Consider the following 8,668-nt stretch of genomic DNA (forward strand, 5'->3'; position numbering starts at 1 on the left):
AAAGTGGCCAGTGAGTGTATATTCCCCTAGGAATTATCCCATGGACTATTTTTACTGATTTGTTGCTGATCCCGTGGACTGGGGGCATTATATTGGGGTCATCTACCTGGACTTACTGAAATACTTGTATGGATACAAATAAAACTTGTTGCATTGCTAACCTGCCTAGGTGATTACTAACACCCACAACTCTAGATCTTCACATCCCCCACGCCCCCTGCCGTCCAGTGCAAAGGTCCTCCCCTCCCAGAAGAACCGTCCTCCGGCAACAGCGGTGACAGTCCCGATAGTTCCGACCCCAAAGTGCACTGGAAACCGCTGACTCTGTCCCGGCTCATCTTCTTACAGAAGGAGTAGAACCATCTCAAGGAGGATCACAAGGAAATGGACAGCATGTGACTTAAATATGAGTGTCTGAATAAAGGGGCTGAATACTTATGACCATGTGATATTTCAATTTTTCATTTTTTAATAAATTTGCAAAAATTTCTACATTTCTGTTTTTTTTTCAGACAAGATGGGGTGCAGAGTGTACATTAATGAGAAAAAAATGAACTTTTGTGAATTTACCAAATGGCTGCAATGAAACAGAGTGAAAAATTTAAAGGGGTCTGAATACTTTCCGAACCCGTTGTAGATCCTTGATTCCTTGGCGTCTGCCCTGTATGTGGAGCCTTCTCTGGTCACTGCCTGTGAAGAAAGTTCTGTCCTTTTTTTTTTTTTTTAAACTTGACCAAGTGGAAAGAGTGTCCAGAATTGATTGTATATTTCATCAGCGGGATGTCAGGTCTCGTGCAGCTGATAAATGTTCCTCCCTCCCCGTGACCTATTGATGAGGATTTTTTTATAGAAATATATATGTTTACCAAAATTCCCTTCAAACGAGAAGCATCATAGAATATTGATCAGGACACAAGGTTGCAGCGTTTAACCCGATTAGTCCCAGAATCCGCAGCTCTCAGAGACATTGATAGAAATCATTGCAACTTTCTGCAAGGATGCAGAGAGATAAGGAGACTTGTAAGGTTTATAAGAGGACTGAGATGGCAAATCATTGGCAGCATTCAGATAAAGTAACTTAAAGGGTAAATAAATCCACTCCAAAAACTTTATCACAGATTAGTATGTAGGATTAAACTACTTAAAAGTTTAGTCACTGTGTACATACATTACATTACTGATCCTGAGTTACATCCTGTATTATACCCCAGAGCTGCACTCACTATTCTGCTGGTGCAGTCACTGTGTACATACATTACATTACTGATCCTGAGTTACATCCTGTATTATACTCCAGAGTTGCACTCACTATTCTGCTGGTGCAGTCACTGTGTACATACATTACTGATCCTGAGTTACATCCTGTATTACACTCCAGAGCTGCACTCACTATTCTGCTGGTGCAGTCACTGTGTACATACATTACATTACTGATCCTGAGTTACATCCTGTATTATACCGCAGAGCTGCACTCACTATTCTGCTGGTGCAGTCATTGTGTACATACATTACATTACTGATCCTGAGTTACATCCTGTATTATACCCCAGAGCTGCACTCACTATTCTGCTGGTGCAGTCACTGTGTACATACATTACATTACTGATCCTGAGTTACATCCTGTATTATACTCCAGAGCTGCACTCACTATTCTGCTGGTGCAGTCATTGTGTACATACATTACATTACTGATCCTGAGTTACATCCTGTATTATACCCCAGAGCTGCACTCACTATTCTGCTGGTGCAGTCACTGTGTACATACATTACATTACTGATCCTGAGTTACATCGTGTATTATACCCCAGAGCTGCACTCACTATTCTGCTGGTGCAGTCACTGTGTACATACATTACATTACTGATCCTGAGTAACATCCTGTATTATACTCCAGAGCTGCACTCACTATTCTGCTGGTGCAGTCATTGTGTACATACATTACATTACTGATCCTGAGTTACATCCTGTATTATACCCCAGAGCTGCACTCACTATTCTGCTGGTGCAGTCACTGTGTACATACATTACATTACTGATCCTGAGTTACATCGTGTATTATACCCCAGAGCTGCACTCACTATTCTGCTGGTGCAGTTATTGTGTACATACATTACATTACTGATCCTGAGTTACATCTTGTATTATACCCCAGAGCTGCACTCACTATTCTGCTGGTGCAGTTATTGTGTACATACATTACATTACTGATCCTGAGTTACATCGTGTATTATACCCCAGAGCTGCACTCACTATTCTGCTGGTGCAGTTATTGTGTACATACATTACATTACTGATCCTGAGTTACATCTTGTATTATACCCCAGAGCTGCACTCACTATTCTGCTGGTGCAGTCACTGTGTACATACATTACATTACTGATCCTGAGTTACATCCTGTATTATACCCCAGAGCTGCACTCACTATTCTGCTGGTGCAGTCACTGTGTACATACATTACATTACTGATCCTGAGTAACATCCTGTATTATACTCCAGAGCTGCACTCACTATTCTGCTGGTGCAGTCATTGTGTACATACATTACATTACTGATCCTGAGTTACATCCTGTATTATACCCCAGAGCTGCACTCACTATTCTGCTGGTGCAGTCACTGTGTACATACATTTAGAGACTCTATAGCGACGGGGTCTGTTCCACAGGACTGGCGCATAGCAAATGTGGTACCAATATTCAAAAAGGGCTCTAAAAGTGACCCTGGAAATTCTAGGCCAGTAAGTCTAACCTCTATTGTTGGTGAGATATGTGAAGGGTTTCTGAGGGATGTTATTCTGGATTATCTCAATGAGAATAACTGTGTGACTCCATATCAGCATGGGTTTATGAGGAATCGCTCCTGTCAAACCAATCTAATCAGTTTTTATGAAGAGGTAAGCTATAGACTGGACCAAGGTGAGTAATTGGATGTGGTATATCTTGATTTTTCCAAAGCGTTTGATACTGTGCCACACAAGAGGTTGGTACACAAAATGAGAATGCTGGGTCTGGGGGAAAATGTGTGTAAATGGGTAAGTAACTGGCTGAGTGATAGAAAGCAGAGGGTGGTTATAAATGGTATATTCTCTAACTGGGTCGCTGTGACCAGTGGGGACCGCAGGGGTCGGTGTTGGGACCGATTCTCTTCAACATATTTATTAACGATCTGGTAGAAGGTTTGCACAGTAAAATATCGATATTTGCAGATGATACAAAACTATGTAAAGCAGTCAATACAAGAGACAATAGTATTCTGCTACAGATGGATCTGGATAAGTTGGAAACTTGGGCCGAAAGGTGGCAGATGCGGTTTAACAATGATAAATGTAAGGTTTTACAAATGGGAAGAAGGAATCAATATCACCATTACACACTGAACGGGAAACCTCTGGGTAAATCTGAGGGGGCTACATTATACTGTGTGTGTGTGTGTGTGTGTGTGTGTGTGTGTGTGTGTGTGTGTGTGTGTGTGTGTGGGCACTGCATTGTGTGTGTGTGGGGGGGCACTGCATTATACTCTGAGGGGGCTGCATTATACTGTAAGGAGGGTTGCATTATACACTATAAGGGGGCTGCATTATACTATATGAGGGGGCTGCATTATACTCTATGAGGGGAGCAGCATTATACTCTAAGGAGGGTTGCATTATACTGTATAAGGGGGCTGCATTATACTCTATGAGGGGGGCTGCATTATACTCTGAGGGGGCTGCATTATACACTAAGGAGGGTTGCATTATACTCTATAAGGAGGCTGCAATATATTCTATGAAGGGACTACATTATACTGTGTTTGGGTGTGGGGCTGCATTGTACTCTATGAGAGGGCTGCATTATACTCTATAAGGGGGCTGCATTATACTCTGAAGGGCCCTACAGTATACTCTGAGGGGGGCTGCAGTATACACTATGAGGAGGGCTGCAGTATACTTTGAGGGGGGCTACGTTATACTGTAAGCTTGCGAGCAGGGCCCTCTGTTGTTTGCTCGGATTTCTGAGCCGAAGCTCCCTCTGGTAGTTACTGAGAGTAGTGGAGCTGGCCAGGTGGATGGAGGTTCTCCACCTGACTATGATAATTGGGAATCTGGGATTACTGGCTGGGAGCATATAATGGAGCTGGCTGCTCTTGAAGGTTGCTGGTGATTTTTTCCTCAGTGTGCATTTGGAGCTCTTTTGTCCCCTGCCTGATCTGCATGTTCAGCTAAGTGATTCTTTTCCTAATCCTTTGCATCTAATCTGGTTGTGTCTTTTTTTTTTGCTTTCTGCTATGTTGCTAGGGTTCAGCGTGTTTCCTGCAGGGGGCAGCGCTGGGTCCTGCTTCATATGTTGCAGCTTGTTCAGTCCCCTGTTATGTTAGTATCTTTTTGCTTGCTGCCAGTTTATACCAGAGTGCTGATCTAGCGGGGGTGAGATCATGTGACCTCAGGTTTTTTGTATATCAGAAGTGTTAGACTTTTTCAGGGTTTTGTGTGTGATTGCAGACAGTATCTTTTCTGTCCTGTCCTGTCAAGACAGCTTGGGCCCCACCGTTTGCTCAGTCTGTTCTCTTCCTGTGTTTGTGTCTCATCTTGTCTCACCGAAAATATATGTTTGGGGACTATCTATTCCTTTGGGGATCTGCTCCAGGGCAGTTTAGATTTCATCTTTCTGTCTTTAGGCTTAGTTAGTCCTCCGGCTGTGACGAAGCGTCTAGGGCATCGTAGGAACGCTCCACGGCTACTGCTAGTTGTGCAGACAGGATCAGGGGTCTGCAGTCCGCTTAGTTACCAACCTCTGGTCTTCTGGTGGCTTAGCCTGTTCCTGCCATCCTCCTCGGTGACCCATAACAGCCCTCATTCCTCTTGATATTTGTTTTGATCTAGGTGTTTATTGTTATGCTGTTTTGTCTATTGTCTGTACAAGTCCCCTCTAAAATGTAAAGTGCTGCAGAATATGTTGGCGCTACAGAAATAAATTATTATATCAGTCTCCATCATTCATCCTTAGCCGGTGTAAAGAAACTCAGGAACAAGCGTTGAATAATAATAATAGTAATCTTTATTTATATAGCGCCAACATATTCCGCAGCGCTTTACAGTTAAACAGTTTCAAACACAACAGTCATAAGTAACAACGTTAACAATACAATAATTAAAGCGAAATAAGATGACCCTGCTTGTGGAGCTTACAATCTACAATGAGGTGGGGGAGATACAAAGCACAGGTTTGTATTTACAATGATGTATTTACAATGACGGTCCAGCCATCTTCAGGGGGTGGGGGTTAGATGGAGATAGTGAATGGGCTACACACACACAAACATAACATGACTTTGATTACTGAATGTGATAGGCCGCTCTGAACAAATGTGTTTTGAGCGAGCGCCTAAAACTATGCAAATTGTGGATGGTCCTAATAGCTTGGGGTAGAGCATTCCAGAGGATTGGCGCAGCACGGGAGAAGTCTTGGAGTCGGGAGTGGGAGGTACGGATTAGGGCAGAGGTTAGTCGAAAGTCATTTGCAGAGCGCAGCGGTCGGTTAGGCCGATAGACAGAAATGAGGGAGGAGATGTAAGGGGGTGCCGCACTGTGGAGAGCTTTGTGGGTGAGAACAAGTACTTTGAATTGTACCCTGTAATGAATTGGCAGCCAGTGTAACGACTGGCGAAGAGCGGACGCGTCTGAGTAACGATTAGCCAGATGGACAACCCTGGCTGCTGCATTAAGGATAGACTGGAGAGGGGAGAGTCGAGTGAGAGGGAGGCCAATTAATAGAGCATTACAGTAGTCCAGGCGGGAGTGGATCAGGGCGACAGTGAGAGTTTTTGTTGATTCCATGGTGAGAAAAGGGCGGATTCTAGAGATGTTCTTTAGGTGTAAGCGGCATGAGCGGGCAAGAGATTGTATATGGGAGGTGAAGGAGAGATCGGAGTCGAACATAACACCCAGACAGCGTGCCTGCTGTCGGGGTGTTATTATGGTGCCACCCACAGAGAGGGAAATGTCAGATTTAGGGAGGTTAGTAGATGGTGGGAGCAGAAGAAGTTCAGTTTTGGAGAGGTTGAGTTTCAGATAGAGAGCAGACATGATGTTGGAGACTGCAGACAGACAGTCAGTGGCGTTCTGTAGTACAGCGGAGGTAAGGTCAGGGGATGATGTGTACAGTTGTGTGTCATCAGCATAAAGATGGTACTGAAAGCCAAATCTGCTGATGGTCTGTCCAATTGGGGCCGTATAGAGAGAGAAGAGAAGGGGGCCAAGGACTGAGCCCTGAGGTACCCCAACAGTGAGAGGAAGAGGAGATGAAGTGGAGCCAGAAAACAGAACACTGAAGGAGCGGTCGGAAAGATAGGAGGAGAACCAGGAAAGAGCAGTGTCCTTAATGCCTAGTGACTGGAGCCTAGAGAGTAGGAGAGGATGGTCAACAGTGTCGAAAGCTGCAGAAAGGTCGAGAAGAATGAGCAGAGAGTGGTCACCATTATGTTTTGCTGTCAGAAGGTCATTGGTCACTTTGATGAGTGCAGTTTCTGTCGAATGTAGGGGGCGGAAACCGGACTGTGAAGGGTCTAGGAGGGAGTGAGTGGAGAGGTAACGGGTAAGGCGTGAGTATATCAGGCGCTCCAAGAGTTTAGAGATGAAGGGGAGATTGGAGACTGGTCTGTAGTTGTTTGTGCAGGATGGGTCGAGGGTGGGTTTCTTTAGTAATGGAGTAATGATAGAGTGTTTGAAGGAGGAGGGGAAAATGCCAGAGGAGAGGGAGAGATTAAAGATTGTAGTTAGGTGAGTTGTGACGACTGGGGAGAGAGACTGGAGATGTGAGGGAATGGGGTCGGTTGTGCATGTAGTCGGACGAGAAGAGGAGAGGAGCCTGGAGACTTCTTCTGTGATGGGAGCAAATGTGGAGAGTGAGCCAGGGGAAATGCAGGGAGGGATGGGAGTCACTGAACTTGGTGATTGGGAGCGGATTTCCTGACAGATATTGTCTATTTTCTCTATAAAGTGGGAGGCCAGGTCATCAGCGCAAATGTCTGTGATAGGGGCTTGTGCTTTTGGCCTGAGGAGGGAGTGAAAGGTGTCAAAAAGTTTCTTGGGGTTGTTGGATAGTGAGGAGATCAGGGTGGTGAAGTAGGTCTGTTTGGCGAGGTGAAGGGCAGAGTTATATGTCCTTAACATAAATTTGAAGTGTATGAAGTCTTCTGGTGTGCGTGTTTTCCTCCATAAGCGTTCAGCACACCTAGAGCATCGCTGGAGAAATCGGGTTTGCGATGTGAGGCAGGGCTGTTTCACTCAGTGTTTGGAGGTTCTGAGGGTGAGGGGAGCTACTTGGTCAAGGGTGCGTCTAAGAGTGTCATTGAAGTGATGTACAGCCAGATCAGGACAGGACAAAGAAGAGATTGGGGACAGTGATGAGTGTAGGGAGTCTGAAAGTGTATGAGGGTTAGTGGCTTGTAGATTTCTGACTGAATGGTAGGTAGGAGGGTGCTGGGGTGAGCGAGGATTTGTGAGTATAAAGGAGAGAATGTTGTGGTCAGAGAGGGGAAGCAGTGAGTTATCTAGGTAGGAGATTGAGCAGAGCCAGGCAAAAACCAGGTCCAGGGTGTTACCGTCTTTGTGTGTTTCAGAGGTTGAGAGCTGAGAGAGGCCTAGAGAAGTGGTTAGTGATAGAAGCTAGGATGCAGATGTGGAAGTGGGGCTGTTAATGGGGATGTTGAAGTCTCCCAGGATAAGGGTTGGTAGTTCTGAGGACATGAAGTGCGGCAGCCAGGCAGAGAAATGGTCCAGGAAGTGGGTGGGTGAGCCTGGGGGCCGGTATATGACCGCTAATCTGAGGGAGAGGGGACGAAAGAGCCTGATGGTGTGGACTTCAAAAGAAGGGAATGAGAGTGATGGAACTGGGGGGATGACCTGGAAAGTGCATTGTGGGGACAGGAGTATGCCGACTCCACCACCAGGTCTCTTTGTCGGTCTCGGGGAATGGGAGAATTGTAAGCCACCATGGGAAATGGCAGCAGGAGAGACAGTGTCAGAATCCTGAATCCAGGTTTCTGTGAGGGCCAACAGATTCAGAGAGTTTTTCAGAAAGTAATTGTGTAGGAAAGGAAGCTTGTTGCATACAGACCGTGGATTCCAAAGGGCACAATTGAAAGAAGGAGATGAAGGAGTGCAAATAATATTAGTAAGATTATTAAGGTTTCGATGTGAGGTAGGGTAGGGGTTGAGGTTGGGGGATGGTGGACCGGGGTTGGGGGAGATGTCCCCTGAAATCAGTAGGAGCAGGAAGATAAAGAGCAAGTAGTTTTTGGAATTGTATGAAGATTTTTTGTGCAGTGTGTTTGGGCAAGATGGGCTGAGGTTTTTTAAGAAGGTGAGAAGTGCATGGGAGCTGTACATGGGAGAAGGAAAGAGAGAGGAGCTGATGTATATGAGTTGTGATGGAGGGGGGATTGGTCGGTGAAAGTGGATTGCAAGAGAACATAGGAGGATAGGAATAAAGCACATGGATAAAAGGGACAGCAGAGTGTGGGTTACCTGACTCCTGCCCTGACTAACTGCCATGTAATAACTGCTGTATCCCGACGCTTATCTTCGTGACGCTTTGCTTCTGTGATGCGTGCACCCCCACATTGAATGACTTCAATATTGTTGATCACGCTCATTTAACGGCCTGAACTCAGCGCATGTATATACAACTGA

This window comes from Dendrobates tinctorius, unplaced genomic scaffold (assembly GCF_039654945.1).
Source record: "Dendrobates tinctorius isolate UK_male_01 unplaced genomic scaffold, ASM3965494v1 ptg000095l, whole genome shotgun sequence".
NCBI lineage: Eukaryota > Metazoa > Chordata > Amphibia > Anura > Dendrobatidae > Dendrobates > Dendrobates tinctorius.